General features: G+C 36.6%; 1 protein-coding gene across 1 annotated transcript in view; it reads right to left on the reverse strand.

Moving 5' to 3' along the window:
* LOC5570837 (metastasis-associated protein MTA3) overlaps positions 1-18,538 on the reverse strand; it is a 311,328-nt gene that overhangs the window by 18,192 nt on the left and 274,598 nt on the right. The gene's annotated exons all lie outside the window — the stretch shown is intronic.

Raw genomic sequence — 18,538 nt, forward strand, 5'->3', positions numbered from 1 at the left:
CACTTTGACAATGGGTTGCCAATCCCAAGCCACATTCATTGAATCTCTGTGCAACTTCGATTGTTCTGGTCAATCACGCAACTACAAACCGGTCATCCATGCTCAAGCTCTCATGCTCATGCTTTGGTAATTTTTGTTTTCCAGTGTGTTTTGTATTTGAGAACGGGGTTGGTGGTCTAATGGCCTACCGCTTCAGCTTCATAAACAGAACGTCCCTTCTTCCCCCGTACTTTGAAGTTGTGTCTTTCACCTGTATCTATTTTCCACTCAATCTATCACATATGGAAATATTCGATCATAGCATTTCCTACATCCGAAGATGGACAAAAACCGTCTCCCTACGCTTCCATTCTTCCATAATTATTGCACACCTTTCCTTAAGCCTCATACAAAGGCAGTCTGCCAACCACAGGCACGCCTATCTGCCATAAAATTACCTTAACCCTACACCTTCCCGCATGAACTGGCGTAGATGCCAGGTTATATCCGGTCTAAGGACAGGACTCGGAAAAAATAGACACACAAAAATGATCACCAAAAATTAATTTTAAATCGGATACTTCTCAAATTTTCAGGGATTAAATAACTATACATTAGCTATGTTTTGGCATAACTTATTTATTGAATTTCCTCCCCAAGCTGAATTCTCGTACATTTCTTTTAACACTGCTCATGAGATCTTGGGCGAGATTTTGCCCTTTTTTTACACAATCTCTCCAAGTTTTTCTTCAAAGCTTCATCGGTTTTGAATGTTTTTCCGCTTTTGTTCAACTTCTTCTTTATTATAGCTCGAAACTTTTCGATCGGACGAAGTTCGAGTTTATTTGGCGCGTTCCCCTTCTTCGGAATCACATTAACGCTCTTCGCTTCGTACCAATTTGGCTTGGCGTAATGGCACGAAGCGAGATCCGGCCTCTGCAAGCATTCCTCTCGATAAATCTGCCCGTTTATGGTTCCGGTTGTAACGAACGGCTTGCTGTACCGTCCGCACTCGCAGATGGCCTGCCACAACAAGTACTTCTTCGCGAATTTGTCCATCTTTCTCTTCCGGAACCTCCATGCGAGACGTACCGACAAAAATCTCGAGGCCGGGGATTTGTTTGGTGTCCGCCTTGATGTATGTCTCATCGTCCATGACGAGACAGCCACTCACGGTACAGCTTCCGCGCAGGCAATTTGGCCGCCGTGTTTTGCTTGTCAGTTCGTTTTAGCGCCTTCCTGACTTTGAAAACACGTAGCCCATATGATGTCAGTACATGCTGTCTTTGAATAATTCTGCTTTTCGGTCTTTTCGGTCATTTCACTCTGCCTTGTGATTTCCTGCCTTTCGTTGATAGATTTCAGATCTTTGTGGCCATCTCTCTGGTCGTTTGATGCCAAATGACACGCCAGAAAAACATTAGGAGAAAGAAATTTTGAATCCGATCTGCACGTAGTAGAAGTTAAATTATAGGTCCAAGGACAATGTTTAGAGATGGTTCACGATTAGCCCTCTAGAATGAATATTCACGATTCCGGTTTTTTTATTTTTTTTTTTTTAATTGGCAACACTGGTCAGTTATATCGAGGCGTTACATTGAGGTACCGTCGAAATCAGAACATTATGACTACGAATGGTTAGTTTTAAAGTAGAGGTTGTATACCATCAGTCTGCTGATACACAATGTTTCATATAGCTTGAAATAGGTCCGAAACGTAATTGGAATAAGCTAAATATCCGAAACTCACAAAAAGAGAGCAAATAAAAGTCGAATATCATATAATTTTCAACGAACGTTATAAAAACATTTGGTAACTGGCAACATTCCTTAAGTGTACAGGGGGACAGGAAGCATGTTTACGAGAAAATTTGCATTACAAGTAAAAAAAAATCAAACAAGAACTGCCTTCTGTGAAGCTGTTTGTATTTGTCAAGCCCTTTGTTAAACATAGTGGTTCATATTTTCAAAGAAATAGAATAGTCAATTTTATTATTTGTAGAAATTATAAGAATATGAACTCTTGCAGGACAACTTCAGCAAGGATCTGAATTCTAATTTCTGATTATTTCTCGCATAACAATTCGAAAGAGCCAATAATCAAATTGTAAACAAATCGGGTTTTGGTATCATTAGCATCTCCTAACACTAAACTATGCAAGCATTGTCAACATTAAACAAACTGTTGGTCATTCGTTGAAAACTAAAAGGGCCTAGCCTTGGGCTAAGGCACGCAAACAGACTTCAAGTTGGAAATCGAATTCACAATTTTTTCCACATTTTTGGCACTTTTCAGAATAAAATCGATTATTAACGTATAGTGACAAGAAAGAAATCACATTGATTTAATAAAATATTGCTGTGTGCATTTGGAATGCAAATATCAAATGCGGGAACATCAAACACGGTAAGATTTTTCACAAGAAATGCGATGGCAGAGATAGATTTTTCTTACTAGGGCGGCGGTGATTTATGTAATCGTTGCTAGGTGTCCTTTGATTATTTTGTGTTACCGCATTTGGAGGACTTTAACTCAATATATGCGTCTCAAATGCAAACAGCAATACTAAGAAATAGGAATTGAGAATGTGGTGAACAGTATTCACATATTTTTTTCAGAATCAACGATCTGAGGATTGGCCCTTTTGAATTGTTATGCTAAAATTCATGGATTATTCTCCAGAAAAATTGCAATAATAATGATTGGAAAAATTTCTAATCGAAACCCTAAAACCCTAAGGGATTTTCTTTAAAAAAAATCCCTGATAGAATCCATCTGAAAAATTCTTGGAAGGAACCCTTGAAGAAATTGTGTATGCAATTTATCGGGAAAATTACGGGAATGATTGATCTGGCATTTTCTTATCTGAAACCCTATATAAAATATTGAAGAATCCGTGAAAAATTTACTTAAAAATAACTCCAAGAATCTTTTGAAGGAAATTGAATTTATTATGAACTTTCCGCAGTTGCTACTCCGTCATTGCAAGAACATCTGTACTTACACAGGGAACTGATAGACGCTACTCGGGATCAGTAGCTGTTCCGTACGGAACGAGCCATAAACATGTGCGACTCAAAGTGTATCCGAATGTAGCCCCTTCTCGACCCACCCTGACTACGCCACTGAGTGCACGATTATCAACAGTGAGCGTGAGTACCATGTGAGTTACCAACAGGAACTCAAGTGCCGTGAGTTCCCTATGAGTGATGTATCCCCGACGAGAGTTCCAGTGAGTTCCGTCAGTGAGTGCTTTTTTAGAAGCTTCGAGAATGAGTACCTTCGAGAATGAGTACCTTCGAGAATGAGAACCGTCGAAACTTCTAGAACAGGAATGCACTGATATAAATACCGAACTGCTTCGCACTAGGAGTTAGTCTTGTTTCAACCGCCGCGAGTATACTATCGACCGAAAGTGACCAAAAGTGAAAGTAGGTGAACAGTAGTGTAAATAGTGAAGAGTAGTGTAGTGTAGTATTGCAGTAGTGTACTGTGGACTAGCAGAATCAGTGGTGTTGTTCCTTTCATTCCGAAAATACAGTCCACCCCGACCCGATCGGAGTTGGCCACGGTTAACGCGCCAACAGTAGCATCACAGACAAACAGACGTAACACGAGCGCTGCGGGTGGTGGATTGACCACCTACCATATTTTCAAATTGATCGTTTAAGAGGTGGTTGATGAACAACAACGATAAGAGTGTGGCGTCTATTTGTATGTTGTAGCATCCTCAATGTTTAAGTACTAATGCTCTCATTATTATAACAAACAATAACGGCGCCGGCTACGTCCGAATGCAGGTCAATTTGGGAATGGGAGGGTAATGTTGACGTGTTACTTGCTTTATGAAAGCCGAGGAGCCCTCTGCACTTTCACAAGAAAACACTGGGAGTTAGGATATGGAAAAGAATTTGGTTTTGGTGAACCATAAAATATAATTTGAAATGAATACGTGAGCATACACACGGATGACCGATACCGATAGTTCAGTTACAACGCAAACCGGACACGATCCACTGATTTCGAGCATGCAAGAGATTCAACGGATCAAACACTACTCCGTAGGAGAAAGTTTCACGGAATAATCCCTGGAAGAAGTCATATAGAAATACCTGCAAGGGTTCATGGAAACCCATGAAAATGATTGGAAGATTTACTGAAAAAAATCGGATACAGGATTTCCTAGAATAGTTTCTGAACACTACGATGAACCTTTGTGGATTGGTCCAGGAAGAATTGCTCAGGGTGTCTACTCATTTACAGAAATGAAATTCCCTGAGATTTCCAGGTGTTCCAGGTCAAACAAATCAAGGTTGTATAAATTCTTCAAAATGCATAAATGATTAACGAATAGTTCATTTTCATTATTTTAATAAACAAAATTTTTATTTTCGGTTTGTTCTAAACGTGTAAACAGCATCAGAAAAACAAAATTAATATTCGGTGATTTTTTTTTTTAATTTCCACAAACAACAATTATTTTTATCAAATGATCTAAAAATACCTTTAATGATCAAAATCAGACATGAAGAAAATAGTCTATCCGAACTTAAGGGATAAACCTTTCCCTTGAAATGGAATTTTGAATTATGGACATCAGCGATACACCCACAAAATTTCTCTAGAGTGCGTTTTGTTTTATTTTTTTCAAGATTTTGTCTTGAACAATGCAGAACCGGCATGAACCAAAAAGAATACAAAACAGACATGAATCATGAATATTAAAATAAACCCAACATGAAACCACGTCATGAGATTTTGGTTCCTCATTTGAACGGACAGTCCTCTAAGAATGATTTTAAGACTTTTTTTGAGTCCCTTGAGGTTACGACAAGTTATCTTGCTTGTTTTACTGTGGATTTCTTTCACATCTCACTCCAACAATCTATCGAGTTTTTTTAGTGGTTTTTCAAGAATTTTCTAAGAAACTCATCCAAGAATTTACTTTTGGATAATTTCAAGAACTCAATCTGCAGCTTTTCTGGGGATAACCATAGAAACTATTTCGGATATTCCATCAGGAATCCCTACAAAGACCGAGGAGAAACTTCCAAAAGAAGTCTCAGGTTCTCAAGAAATATGTCCATTGATTTCCCTAGGACTTTCTTCAACATTCCCGTTGAGAGCATCTTCAAAATTCAAAATTCATTCAGAAATTCCTGTTATTTTTTTTTTATTTCCCAATTTCTGTCTTGCAGAAATTTTACTAGGGAAATGTCAAGGATTTGATTCAGATTTGTTTGGCAGAAATTTTGAGAAAAAGCCGCGTGGAAATTTTTTGTTTGTGTTCTAAGTATTCCTTGATGAATTCTTACGAGGATCTCTGAGAATACTACTGTATTCTTAATAAAGTTATTCTTAGGATTTTTCGATGCGAAACCTTGAATGAAGTTTTGAAGAATCCATGGAGATTAGAAATATTATTTGAAAAATTGTTAGACAAATGTTTGAACCACAGCAATAATAGTTTTTTGAAATGCTGAGAGAAAGTTTTGGAGGAACTTAATGAGGAATTCCAGGTCAAATTTTTCAAGGGATTCTTGGAAAAAATCATAAAATATTTCATCGAATAATGTCTGAAAGAAGCAATTCTGTGCAATTTCTGAAAGTAATCGTGGCTGAATGTTTTATAGAATACATATGAAAAATGAAAAAATCGGCGTTTCCGAAACTATGGAAAAATCCTTTGTGGAAGAATATCATTAGGATATGTGAATGAATCAGTGGAAAAACATTTGGAAGAAATCCTGGGATAATCACTGTAATTTATTTTCAGAGTGATCTATGTGAAAATTACTGGAGGTAATAATGTTCCAAAGCTCTACGATTTTCTTGGCAAAATTTTTGAAGAAATTCATTTGAGCAAATTGCTGATAGCATCCCACGAGAAGTTTATAAAGATATTCCAGAAATAATCACTAGAATACCTGAAGCATACCTGGAAATTTCCTTCAGAACTTGTGGAAAAGTCGAAAAACATTTTTGTGAACAAATTTAGATTGTTTTCAAATAAGTTTTATATGCTCATGAACGACACCCAACTGTAAATGGGAACTGTACTTGCCTTTCCCAACTTTTTAATCTTAAGTTAGGGTTAGAGTTAGGTAAGCAGTTAAGATAAGGACGCTATTATCTATACATGTTTTTTGTCGGATAAATAAAAATCGTTAAAAAAATTTGAGGACTGAACATATCTAGTAGCTTCTTGACAGCGGTGCAGCCGAAAAATTTTATGATTGAAAAGATTTTCTGTCACAAAAAAGATATATTCTACCTTGTATCACTGATTCAACAAAATTTCCCTGATTATGGCCGAAATTCCCTGAGAATTCCAGGTTTTTCCAGGTTGAAAAAAAAAATCCCTGATAATTCTAGGTTTTCCAGGTTTTTCCAGGTAGTAGACACCTTGATTGCTGTATAGGAATATTGGGAAGATATCCAGAGTAACGACTGAAGAAATTGACAAAACAAACTACTGGAAGAATATCTGAAGGAAACACTGGAAGAATTTTCGGAATGAACCCGGTAGATATTACAAAAGGTATCAACGTCGGAATGCAGAAGAATGTCGTGAAGCAAATGCTGTATTAGGGCGATTCAAAATTTAAAAATGTTTGAAAATTCAATCTCCCATATGCTCCTTACCATCCTCACAAAAAAATAGTGTTCTGTGAAATTTCCAGCTTTCTAGGTGGTCCAAAGACAATGTCGGTTTATATGGAAATTACTATGGATAAATTTTGGAAAATGTTCCAAACACGCTAGTACTGTAATGTAAGTAGAAACATATCATCCCATATTGAAAACTCATTCTTCAAACCTTAATGAAGGATGTTGCTGAAGAAACAAATCCCTTTTGAGCTAATTTTGTTTGGGATTTTTGTACACGTTTGCAGGGCTATAATCCCATATTGAGCTGAATAATAACAAACAAACTCATGGATATCTGCTGCTATCCTTCGGATTGAATTTCTCTCTTCAGCAAATTTCTTTATTATGGTTTGAAGAACGAGTTTTCAATATGGGATAATAAGTTTATATTAATATTACAGTACTACCGTGTTTGGAACATATCTCAAAATTTCTCCATAGTAATTTCCATATAAACCTATATTGTCTTTGGGCCACCTTTAAATCACCACATAGAAAGCTGAAAATTTCACAGAACACTATTTTTATGGTAGGGATAGTAAGGAACATATGGCAGATTGGGTTCTCAAACATTTTTAAATTTTGAACCGCCCTAATGCTGTATGAACAGCTCTTGGAGGGATCCCTGGAGGAATCTCTGAATGTACTCCTGGATAACCTCATGGTGAATTTCTCGAGGAATCTGTAAAGAAATTGTTGAAGAAATTATGGAATAGTCTCGTAAGAATCTCTGAAGCCTCAAGAATTTTAACCAAGATTAACGGCAAGTATTAAGAGGAATAAAGAGAATCTTCTTCTTTCTGGCGTTATATCACAACTGGGACAGAGCCTGCTTTTCAGCTTATGGCTTGTTCATATATTTCATAGCGCTTAAGTTAGACACCCATCCACCCCCTCGTGACGCTTTTTGTATTGCTACTCTACAATTTTTGTATGAGCCGTAACAACGATAGGACAGCCACCCACCCTCTAAAGCCTAACAAGGCTCTTTAAACAGCTTTTAGAATGTTTTGCGAAAGTGCAGTGGACATTAAGTGCTTTTCAATAAATTCCATTGTGAAGCTGAATATTGTCTCTTCCGAAAATGCTAATATAAAATGAAGAAAAGCTAAGATAACAAGATAGCAAAAACTTTACAATTAAAACAATTAGGAGTGGTAAAGCACTATGTAAACTTAACCTGCTTGATTCTAAAATATTGTAATTTTAATCAATGTCAGATGTTGTTAAATGTTTCTAATTAGGTATAACCAAATTTCTTGAGAGAGTTTCAGATATCTTTTCAAAAGATGTTCAATGAATTGCTCCAAAAATTCTCGTGGCTTTTTAAAATTCCAAAATCAATGACAGAGCCTGCCCCTTAAAAGATTGCTCTCTGCAAAATATCTATGAAAAATATTGGTTTTTCGATTATTGACTATTTTTCTAATTTTACTGACATTTTCGGTAGCCCATATACCCAGTATGATTTTAACAGTTTTAGTGAGTATTCTTTCAGGGATTTCTGAATCTTTCAGTTTTGATGGACTTGCTCAGAGATACATGCAATCTTTCAACGTCAAGGGCCAAAAGCCGTAGTGGTAGACGCGCATCTATTTAACAAGATCATGCTGAGTGTGGTGAGTTCAAATCTCACTAGTCAAAAATATTTTCGAGTTGAAACTTTCGGTGAGAGTTTGTTTTTTGCTTTTATTCAGGTCCATACGGGTTAAAAAAGACCGCAGCGGCATATTACTCACATCGATCTCAAAGATTTCCTATGGACTATGGACTACCATGCAAAGAAGGTAGGAATTAAAATACTTTCTTGAATGTTTTTATCTTTCAAAATTTGTAATTAGTACAGCAAAGCCCTATAGCATACTCCATCTGGCTTTTACAGTCAAAGTACAGACTAGGTTACTCAAAAGGCTCACATTAATTAAAGGAAACCAAAAACCTCTCAGTCGCTCTATTGAAGGCAACTCATCATGAAAAAAATCGAAACATCAAATGTTTATCTGTAGCTGTTTCCCTTTCGCAGAATTCCAGTTTCTGTCCATTCAGATCCTGAACCCAAATGTGAAACTGATGATAGCGCACCATAAATTTCGTCAGGATAGTATCAGCACATAGCGAAAAATCTGGAGAGACAAAAAATCTGCACCAAAAAGAACGCAATTGATGCACCTCGCAAATAAATGAATTTCGCGCCATCCTCCGGAAATCTCGCACAACGCACGTATGAAACGTACGAGAGCAAAAAAAAAACGCATTCCTAGGAGCACCCTGGCCGGGGCAGAACTTTCCGTTTTCTTTTTTTTTTGCGTTTCCCGAAACTTTTTCGGTGTTTTATATGACCGACCAAACTCTAAATTACCACCCGCCACTGCAGGAACGACATGGACAGGGTGGTGCTTTGCTTGCATTGCTCGAGTTCTATCATTTCACTTTGGCTCACTACTCTTTCCACTAAAAGGTTCGCAAAATACGCGTGTAGTTGTTTTTGTGGGTCTAGGAAAGGGTCAGGGCCGGATCTACGCTATTTACACCAATGTCGGATGAAAAAATAATGTGTTTTCCAATTGATTCTTGCATGCTAAAATTCTGATGAGATATTCACAGCCGATGAAAAATCGAGCTGTAATAATACCAAATAAAGTGCGAAGCTGTTCATAAACCACTTGGTCATTGATTGCCCTTACGAAATTAACAGTATTTTAATCTTATTCACACATACAATTGCATATTTTCTCAATAATCATTTATGTTTCAAGACCAATTCGAAGAATTACAAATGTTGGGAAAATTTCTAGAGAAATCTTTAAAAGAACTCATCTTGAATTTATTGAGAAATTCGTTTTGAATTTTTAACAGATTTCCTCCTTGGAGGAATTTTTGAAGCAATTCCTGGAGGAAAATTCAAGGAATCCATATTCTCTAAGGGAAAATGTGAGTTAAAACTTAACTATGACTTAATTGTGTTATAATTTTGTTTCTTCATCTCTACATCCAACCCTGAACTCGCTAGGCACCGCAACATACCGTGAATAGTGGATATGCCTGTACTGGCTATTCAATTTCCGCATCACAGTTTCTCACTACGAACAAAAACGAAGAAAAAAAAACATCTTCACCCAAAAAACCACCCTCAGATGGCCACACAGCTTCTGCCCATTCCACCAATAATGCAGGAATATCATGCGCCTCCACCATCATCATCATCTGCGTTCGTTACTTCGCTCGCTTGCCACCCTCCGTCACTCACCCAGCATTGCCCAGATCCTGGATCAGGCTAGTTCAGTGCTACGCCCCGAGAACCCTTCTCTACGTCCAACGGTGGACGGACGTTGTCGTCGAACCGTCGGTACCGGGAATTCTCATTTTATAATAAACCCCAAATGATAGAAAACCCGCACGTCCTTTTCACCTCCCGGCCATCCTTCTTCTCCACCAGCACTTTTCAACCGAAAAACAACCCAACTTGGTGATGCACAGTAGTTTCATTTGTTCTACGAAGCGACCATAAATTATCTTACACAATATCTAATGAAAAATACCAGAAGGAATTACCAAATCAATTAAATTTTGATTAATACATGCTCGAGGTTGTTATCATTGAAATCACTTCTGATCACAAAAAACTGATTAGGAATTTCTTTACAATAAAGAAAATATGTGAATGAAGTGACTTTTCCCTTTCTCTGTTCGAATATAATTCACCAAAACTCGAGATTTGCTTCTGCAAAGTTTTGATAATAGTTGTTAGAGTGAGAAAAAAAAGATGAGGAAAATAACACGGTCTCCCGTGTCACATTAATAGAAATTTCTGCTTGTACATGTGGATATATGAAGCTTTTATAAACTTTTTTTGTCCAGTGCGTTTTTGCGCTCGCTTTTTTTTTTTTAACTAGCGCTTCCGGTGGACTCGCAACACTGCTGTGATTCAACATCGATTTCATCGCACCACTTTCGGTTGCAACGAACCTTTTTCTGACATGTTAAGGATTTTTTCAATAGTAGAAAACGAATACGAATTCGGTGAACCTGCTCAACGTTTTATCATGAACCGTATTAGGCGATTACAACTAGTGTTGACGTTAATGTATCGCTTGTTGCATTTTTTTTTATTTGCTGTCTTTATAGAGCTCGGACCTAGTTGATCCATCTCGCTCATGTTGCAGTTTATTGCTACTTCAATTATCATTTAGACTCATAATTCCGATGATTTAAACAAACCAATTCGGTTGGCAGTGATCTGCGAAGACCCAAGCTTTCTAGTTCGTTTTGGCAGCTCTTTGGAGCGATTTTATATCTCAGTTTATGCGTGTTGATGCCGAGACTGTGACTGTTCAGTCGAGGATGGATTACCAACTGGTGAGCTCGTTTCATGTCTGTGGTAACACATTTGTATCATGGCAACGTTACTTCTATGTATTTGTGTAACAAACTATTAATGGTGCGTCACTATAAGTGTCGGCATCAGCGCTTATTAACCCCTCTACCGGCAGCTTCATTTTTTACCACTAAAAAAATATTCATATTGCAATAACTTTTTTGTTTCTCGATATTTTTGCACCATTTTTTCACAAGCCCTCAAAAAACTCTTCTAGTTTGAGAATATGTGTTGATATTGATAATTAGTCGTGTGGATCCGGAGATATTCCAAAATTCCTTGGGGAACCGACGCGTATCCATAATTTACTTAAATATCTCAGGCCACAGAATTTTTATCGTATTCGGATATTCACTCCATGGAATGATATATTAATACGAGTGAAAAAATGAAGCATATTGGTGCAGCCGTCTTTGAGTAATGAGCATTTGTATTTTTGGTACCGTGCTGGACAAATCAAGATCTTGAAAACTCTAAAAAACCTCATTTCGTAATTTTCAGATATCTCGAAGAATACTGAACAGATTTGTATGATTTTTTCAGGGTAGTTCCTTATAACCTGCCATTGTATAGTACACATTTTATTTTATTTATTTTTTTTTTTTTTTGATAAATTGACTAAAAACAAATTGGCCGCAATGACATTTTGTATGAAAAATGTCGGTCCTCCAAGGAACATCGGAATATTTTCAAAACTAGATCAGCAATGATTAATAACGACACGGATTCTCAAACTAGAAGAGTTTTTTGAGATCTTGTGAAAAAATGGTGCAAAAATATCGAGAAATAAAAAAATTATCGCGAACTGAAAAATTTTTTAGCAGTAAAAAATGAAGCTGCCGGTAGAGGGGTTAATGTTTCATAAAGTCGATCCTTTGCATAGTTCGACATTTAAAATTTCGACGTACATAATAAGGTGTCTACTTGTTTACTGAAATGAAATTCCTTGATATTTCCAGGTTTTCTCCAGGTTTGACATAATAATTCCAAGTTTCATAAAACTATTAAAATACATACAGTATTGGACAAAACATTTGCAACTTTTTCGATTTTCCATACAAAATAACCAACTTTGGGTAGCTATATCTCAGTTATTTATAGACCGATTTGAATGAAATTTTGGCAGAACATCAGACATAACTTGAATTTTAACATATATTTTTGAGTAATTTTTCCAATCACAAGTTAAAAAGCAGTAACGGTTTGACTAAAGTCAATTTTTTGACGATTTTTTATAAATGACATAACTAAACATATTGAAGGAATAGCTTCATGGTATCTTCAGCAAAGTTGTAGATTTTAACGAGGTGAACAAGTTTGCTGAAGACAGTTTTTGTGTGGGGCTATCAGATTTTGAGATAAATAGTTTTGAATTTTTCGTCGAAAATTACACTTTAGATAAACCGTTATAATTTATAAACCCGTGATTGAAAAAATCACTCAAAAATATATGCTAAAATTCAAGTTATATCTGATGTTCTGTGAAAATTTCATTCAAATCGGAAGATAAATAACTGAGATCTAGCTTACCAAAGTTGGTCATTTTGTATGGAAAATCGAAAAAGTTGCAAATGTTTTGTCCAATACTGTAGGTGATCAGCGAAAAGATATTTTTAGGTGAATTAAATATCATTTGCATTGATAGTTCTTGCCGAAACCTAACAAAAAAAAAAGCAATAACAAATTTCAAAGTGTTTTTGATTAGCTTTTGAATATCTTTTTCTATATTCTATATAAATACAACTGAAACGGTGTGAAACTCGTGACATAAAGTAAGGTGGAATGATCAATATTTCCTGAAAAACTATAACCGATAAAAAGAAATAAATACCGCACAGTGCACCTTGAACATATTGGCTACAATTTTGCTGAACAAAACTTGTGGCGAAGAATTTACCCATTTTAGCCATAATAGTTTTAAAATTCATTGTCTTAAACGAACTTCGAAGAATCTCCCCACACTAGATTCGAACTTCGTTTAAGTTCGCTGACTAAAACATATTTTTATGACAGTCAGGAACACCTTTACATAAAAATTTCAATTTAATTTTATTCCATGCAATGAAAACTTCGACCAAAAATTACTATATTTACATCTAATAACAACAAACAGTCATATTTTTTTCTAAATCTCAATTGATTTCTATGATTCACGAAATGGATTGGAAGCCACATACTTGAAAAGCATTTGAACCGCGATGACATTTATAACAGTTGATTTGGATTGAGCTAAAAAAGCTTTACTCTATAGTTGACGATAGAACGGTCAACGGATTCACGAAAATCTTCCACTGATGGATTCGTAGGAGAAGTGTTGGAAAATGAACAGGGGTGGTAATATGAACACCGTGCCTTCCATCGAAGAAAAACGAATTACAATGAATTTTAGCACGCACGGGCGATTTAGAGCAAAAATCAGAATGTTCGGGTTGATACGGGGTCAATTGAAGTAAAAATATCAACGAAAATAAGGATTTTAGAAAACCACGTTTGAAAATTAGAACTGACGTAACTTTTAGCTTAGGTTTTTCAGTATGGTGAGTATCGTTATGTTATTAGGTCAAATCCAGTGAATCAAATTATCATCAAAAAAGACGAAAAACAAACAACAAAGCAAGCGCGCTCACAACCGTTTGTCGCAACTGTTGCGGATGACAATCACAGAGCGCAACATTGTTCCAACCTTTTCAACTCGCGAATACCTAATCAGTTATTCTAAACACAAAACCAAATTTGTTTTATGGATGCTGCTTGATAATGTGTCAATGTTTACCAACACGAAGAAAGTTCTCGAAAATTGCAATGCGGAGCCCAGAAAATCGCTGCGCACGTGGTGATCGATCTTTGTCATATTCTGTTCAAGGGACGATAAACTCATGTTGCGGAATAAAATTGTTGCAACAAGAATAGGAGGTGACAATGTTTGAATGGGTTACAATTTCGTTTTGAATGGGTTACAATCTATTATGAATATATTTTCGGAAATGTAATGAATTGTTTTTAAATAATTGTTTTGCTCAGGTTTTTACCAACATAGTGCAGGTAAAATGAACACTTGCATGTTTTTTCTGTTTCCGATAAAAATATATGAAAATTTATCTATTTTAGTCTGAATTCTCAGAAATGTTCCAGCGCGTCACAATTTTGCGCTGCAGGTCACCAGAGTTTTATTGATGTTATTGATGTTTACATGGTACGATTTATCAAAATAAAATCGTTATCTAATGCATTATGTATGCGAAAAAGGACTTCAACTCTTGTTTATGATAGCATTTGCTTTAAAATACACGATAAAATTAATGTAAAACTCAATTTTTTGACATGTTTGCAGTCTGAATACAAAATTCTTAATTTGTTTTATATGGCAAAATACAATACTTTTCTAAACCATCAAAAAATTAATTTTGGGCATCAGCAATTTTATGAACTTTGTTGGTACCGTAATCCGGGGTAACATTGATCATTTTTTTTAGTTTTTCTTAAATTTTTCATTTCACAATACAAATGTTACAAGTTTCATATTTTTAAAACAAGTACTGGCACCCACCGCTCCTAGCTATGTACTTCATTTTGTTTTTCTAAAGATTTAAACATGTTTAAATAAATGTTTTATGTGATTTTTTGATTCAGCTGATATGGGGTAACATTGATCACCCAAGTAAACAACGTTCGCTAATATTGGAAATGTCATTACTTACTAAATTCAAGGCCCCTGAAGCCGAATATGAAGACCAAACTCTTACAAGTCATTTACTTTTTGAGTTATTTCAAAATCAAAAACACCTTGAACCGCGTAATACGCCTAAAAGTAGGCAATTTCCTCAGGAAATTCTACATTCGTAATAGTATTTAGGCAATGTTGCCTAAATGAACATACTTATGAAAGATTTGACAACGGAATCGTTTTCGGCGATGTCATTTTTAGTAACACCCGCATTTTCTTTGATCACATCGTCTGCAGAACTCATGTGAGACATGAATTTTCGGTAGTGTCAGTGAAAATGATAGAAATCATTGTTTCAAAAAGTTGACAAATTTGCGCATGAACTAAACGCAATTTTGGCAAAAACCTTAATTATCATTAGCTTATGAATATACGAAAGAGAGGCACCATTCATGGTTCGAAAATGCTTCATCAATAAATCTTTATTTGAACGTTTTACAAGATGAGTCAGCTCGATCAATGTTACCCCGCTGATCAATGTTACCCCGGATTACGGTAAATACTGTTCATCACATAAAGTTTGAATTCTGTGGCAAACTAGTGAATTTCATGTAAGTTGGCTGGAATCGACAAATTATGCATTTCCAACAGCAAATATCTTAAAAACTTGACGTGTTATGATATTTATGAAAACGGCAATGGATTCAGCAACCCAAGATTAGGTAAATAGCGGTATTTTGGGAATTGAGAAAAAACAATGTTGCGCAGTGTTACCTATCGCCGTCTGGGATTTGATTTTTATAGAGGTCAAATGGAACCTCTGGCAATTTTTCAATGTAAAAGTAAGTTTTGTCACAGTTAATCTCCTTCAAACTTTGAACGTCTCTGGTGCTGAAGGTTCGCGTGGTACGAGTGCGCAAAAAAGAATCGCGTTAGTAGAGTGTGGTCTTTCGATTCTGTTGCATGCTCCTGTAGGGTGAGCGATGGAATCAAGACCAATCGTATTCAGTTCGCTTGGTGCGAGGGCGGAAAAAAGAATCGCACTGTATGCTTTAAGTAAAGCTGAAAATGGATTGTGGTTGCTCAATCAAGAATGAAGGATCCGTAGGTGAGCTCATTTCATGCTATTATGTCAAATCTGTAAAATATGTGTGACTGCACAATTAATCGTTACAACGGTGGGACATAAATATGATTTTTAGCAAACTATGAAAGGTTCGTCACTGTGAGTGTCGGCATAAACTCTTATTCATAAAATATTTGTTTCACACTTTTTTTCCAAAACACCCCTCTCCTGTTACTTTAATTGTGTAATTATAGAATGGTTCGACACAGTAAGTGTAGTCTGTAGGTTCACTTTATTCAACAAACTTTGAATGGTTTGCCACTGTAAGTGCCGGTATAAGAGTGTTCTGTGATGGTCCAGCCAATCGAGTTTTATTTCTTTTTATGTGAGTAAAATATGATAACTCATGCTTTCGTCCTGACAGCTATAGGAATGTTGCGTTTAGCTATTTGTTCAACAAACTTTGTTCACACTTAAAGCGTCGACATTTTTTCTTCTATTTGGAAATCACATTAATTGAAAATGTTATATTCATAAGCATGTTTAAATCTTACAATTGTTTATCATGGTCTAATCTCTTATCAAGATGAATCCTGTGACCCAACGATCCTCCCCATTAACACTTCAGTCGTCGCGCTGTTGTATTTTGTACAACACTGGTCAAAAAACCTCGCTTCTCGTTCACAACACCAGCGTGGTGGTTCTGACGGTGTCAAACCGCGCGACGACTGGAAGGTTAACAAACATCCCTCCCAGTAATCTTTGTGGAGATGCAGAGGTAAACACGGTCCCAATTAGCAAAGGTAACACTAATATTCCTTCTCCCAATCCCACCTGACAGCAAGGACGTGACCGGTGCCGTTATTGACCTTGTATAAATAGAGGCACTGAATTATGCACACTGAAGAAGATTATGGCCTACCCCAGCCGAACTTCTAGTTGATTCTTTGTGCATCTTCACTGACTTCGGTCAATCACGGAATACCAATCATTTATATGTGTGGTCAGTTTAAGCTAAGCTAACTAAGCTTCAAACTTTGAATGTCTGCTTCTCAGCTTAATGTTCTTATGTGTACTTCCACGGTTATTAACGAAGAGCTTTCTTCTCCAAAGTTGCCATTTTCGCATTCGTGGTAGGTACGATGATACTCTACGCTCAGGGAAGTCAAGGAAATTTCCATTACGAAAATATCGTGGACCGACCAGGAATCGAACCCAGACACCTTCAACATGGCTTTGCTTTATAGCCGCGGACTCTAACCACTCGGCTAAGGAAGGCCCTGGGCTATTGCAATACTCAAAACTGGCGTTGCAATACTCGGTTGAGCGATTCCGTACTTTTGGTGGGTAGTGTATGTGTTTCTACATTTTTGAGATCATAATTGATCCGTGAAAAAGTGAGGAAGTGGAATACAAGGTTTTTCTTATATTTTTGACCTATGTTCGATGCCACTGTGCTTTGGCTACGTACGACGACTACGGCAAACGGACGGAGAGACAGCAGGCTCGGGATCCATTTTCCGCCTGAGCCTTTATTGCAATATAGTTTTCCCTCCTCTTGCCACCCCCGGCCCATCGCCCCTTGATTCAATCTTGCTGCATGCACCCACCGTTCGCGAACTGCTGGCTAGTACGGTGACGAAGCTCTTACCACCACTCTGGTTTGATGTCGCATTTTCGGTCGAACGAGTTTTCGGTGGGGGATGATGGGCCGCTGCAGCATAACCCGGACGGGAACGAATAACTCGTACCTATCTGTGCATACCATACTTTGGTATTATTATATCTAAACTAGGTATTGTGCAGTAAAGCAGGTATGGTCAAACCTAAATTTGGTATTATGTTTGTTTTGCAAATGTTGTTTAAAACAGTTAAAAATATTTCATTGAGGTATTAAAAAGTTGCTTGAGGTATTAAACTACAATTACAAAATTTCACCACTAGGGAAAGTGTACCAGTTATGGCCATAGTGGTTCCCTATTTGGCCATACGTGAAATTTCGCTAACTTTCACATTTTAAATCTTTTTGAATGTTTAAACATCAAGATATATCTCAAAGTTTACAACTACAACACAAAAAATCTTTCAAAGTGTGAAAACATTCAAGTAATCCCGTATGGTGAAATAGGGAACCACTATGCCCATAACTGGTACACCTACCCTATATGAAAATGAATTATGTACTATTTAGGTATTGCAACACCTAATCCAATTATCGGTTTGGTGTTTGTAGAATATGCATCAGATATTATTTGAGTTATTAAGCCATTTACGCAGGGCTCTTTCATACCTTATTCAGGCAGTAAGTATTAGAAATTATCTGGTATGGAATACATACCGTTTTGATTCATATTACGGACAGCTTCGAATTCCGGACACTCTACTTTGTATGGGAAACATTTCACGCAACATGTTTCAATTTTTGCTGTTCAAAAGTTCTCAATTTCAAGGCTCTTTTTAGTAAACTTTTTCCATTAATATCTTTTAAAATTTATAACGCCCAACTACCTTAGATGTCTCTTTGGTTGTTTAACGATTTCGATTGATGATTTGACTGTTCCATTGATGATTATCATGAGCTGTCCGGAATTCGATTCAAAGTGTCCGGAATATGAGGCAAAAGTGAGAAAGCGTCCGGAATAAGAATCATGAAAAGGCCACACATTTTGATTTATTTAAAATTATTGAAGTTGCGGAACCGTATTCTTCACCCACCGTTCGAAAGTAAAGGGCTTCCGACGCTCGATAGTGCTAAGGAATCATACAGAATGATTTATTTTGTATGCTCTATGCTGGGTTATAT

Source organism: Aedes aegypti, chromosome 1 (genome assembly GCF_002204515.2).
Source record: "Aedes aegypti strain LVP_AGWG chromosome 1, AaegL5.0 Primary Assembly, whole genome shotgun sequence".
Classification (NCBI taxonomy): domain Eukaryota; kingdom Metazoa; phylum Arthropoda; class Insecta; order Diptera; family Culicidae; genus Aedes; species Aedes aegypti.